This window comes from Andrena cerasifolii, chromosome 9, assembly GCF_050908995.1.
Source record: "Andrena cerasifolii isolate SP2316 chromosome 9, iyAndCera1_principal, whole genome shotgun sequence".
Lineage (NCBI taxonomy): Eukaryota > Metazoa > Arthropoda > Insecta > Hymenoptera > Andrenidae > Andrena > Andrena cerasifolii.
In genome coordinates this window covers 5,770,680-5,773,357 of record NC_135126.1, presented here as the reverse complement: position 1 = coordinate 5,773,357, position 2,678 = coordinate 5,770,680, and positions in this window count along the sequence as shown.

Below are 2,678 nucleotides of genomic sequence, written 5' to 3'. Positions count from 1 at the left end.
CGACTCCTCCCGATGCCGTAACATTGGCGTCGTTCGATACACAGGCGCCATGGATGCGAGCGATGGTAATCGCCGATTCATTCACAGACACTGTCTTCCAGGCTGTTATGTAACACCAGCGGGAATGACCAAACTGTCTGTTTTGGTAGTTTTTCTCTGGCAAACCGAGGACGTCCCACGGTCCCTGTCTGTTTCTACTGTTTACCTATGCTGCTTGAGCTAGAAACCTCTGTTACTGGGTCCCATTCATCATTGTCCAAGCTGCTTTTCGCTGCCATTATCGATCATATCAACAGCATCGTGTTTACGGTGCGATAGGGCAGATATTATCATTACTACTTTATGGAATCCCAATGGGGCTTTATTCACGGCGAATGAACCTCTGTGAAACGATCGTCTATATTTGTACGTGGCGCGTTCTGCTCGTAAAGAACCCCGTAAGCGTGCATAGTTTCTTTCTCCATCGGATAAAGAACAGTGCTTTCTTTCTTCCACCGTGCATTCTCCTCTTTCGCTCGCAGCGGGAACGCGCGCTCGACATTTACTCTTTTCGCTTTCCGCCGTAAGAGATTACGTCGACGGTCCCACGTACGACGCGCCGCGAGCTCCGATGCAATTTTCGCCCCCTCGCTGAACGCACGCCTCCTCTGCGATTCCGCGTCGATCGACAGCGTTTTCTCCTAACGCCTCCTTGTACCCACGAGAGTCAAGGAAAAGATAACAAACGGTCATTAGTGAGTCAATCGCATTAGTCATTCAGAACGAAAGTTTGCGTCCGTGAGTGTGCGCGCTATAATGGGAGCGCGATTCGCTCCAAAAAGGCCAGAACTCGGTAGCCAGGCACCCCTTCGGTTACTCTTTAACATCGCTTCAAGGTTGTCGGTGCAGAAGCTAGCTCTTCGAATTGACACACTCCTTTGTATTCCACGAATTTTAACCGGACAGTGTTCCAAACTTCAGCTGGATGTCCAATGCAAATAAGCATCGAAAACGGAGGTCTCCTTTATTTTCCTTCTCCCTCGTTTATGCTGAGTCTTGACGCTTTCTTTTGACAAGCGATTCTGCGGCCACGCAGCGCACAGTGAATTGAGATTTGGGGGAAAATATAAAGGAACACATACAGTGTGGTAATAATACAAATTTGTATATTAAAAGTTGTTCTATGTCAGCTGAGTTTTATTATATAAATAAAGTAATTATAATAACAATTATATTAAAAGATTATAATAAAATAATAAAAGGCAATATTGCGTATTATCAAAACACTAAACAACATTTTCTACATATAAAATACAAATAAGTAATACATGTATGTATAAAAGAAGAAATAAAAAATACATTATTTTATTGATTTTATCTCCAACTAAACCGCGATACACTATTAAAAAAAATCATGAACAAGAACGAATAATGCACGAGGACGCTTATTCTTTAATTTGTAGATTATAACAAACATACGATAATTAATGACACTGTATCGTTTTTGGGGGGTATTACATTTTACATTCATATTCCGTATTTACGGACTGATGGTTATAGAGGATATTGCTTATTTCGATTTTTCTCCAACCTCTTCCTATTTGTTACCTTTCTGATCGCTAATCGTGACACGCTGTTTTCGTGGTTTATGGAAAAAGATCTGACGAGCGAATGCGAAGGCACCGCGTCCGGAGGAGATGGAGGACAGGTAGGAGAATCCACCTTCGAGGAACCGGTCCCTCGCGACGTCTCGGTGCAAACCGGGCGATGACGTAGACCGCAGAGGTTGCGACGACCAGCGTCGTTTCCATCGAGGTGCAACACCGATGCTCATTATTTCTCCCCGCATTAGACACAGTGGCTGAGAATTACTGACCGTTAACGAAGCGGAGTACTGCGAGGAGTCATCTCACGACTGCCGCGTGCCAGTAAATTAATTGAACGGACTTGGCCTGACCGAAGATAGTCACTGCCAGTGTCAATGCCATGTTCCCTCGAATCGCGCAAATGCATTTCGGACGTCGACGACCCCGTTAACCCCACAATTTCCATCGAAACGATCTGCGGACGTTGCGCAACCGCGTCTCGCTCGTCGTCGACCAACCTTTTTACTCTGGCGCGACATCATTCCCCGATTCGTCTCCGAAGATTACACAAAATGAGTAAGACACCGAGTAACCTTGCCGGGGAAAAATAAATCGATGATGCAACAGGAAATGCGACGCACTGTTAGCAGGAACGTTTACGGAACCAAAGCTGGTGTAACTCTAGCAACGCGGTAATCAAGATCGCGCGACGTCCCCAGCGTTTTATTAGCCACGAGATCGATAAATCGTCGGCTAACGTGCCTTTCCGTAAGTGAAGATAACTCTACAGTATGTCTGAGAAAGAAGTGGCCAGGGAAGAAGATTCTAGGAGATGCGGGAGAGCAAGAAATGCAGAGAAGGCCCCCTGGGGCCCCGTGCTTAAAATAACATTATGATTTTATCCAAACTATATTTATTTCCTGTACTATCGCACTGAGCCAGCTTTTAGTAAACTACCTCTTCAATTTCCCGAAAAAATGGGTCCCAAAGAACGTTCGCCAGCTGGGCCATTTTTCTCAAATCCGCCACTGCCGCTGTTGGACGACCGTGAAGTACCTAACTCCATAAAAATACGTCCCTCCTCGGCCTGGAGAACTAAACTCTCGGTACGCG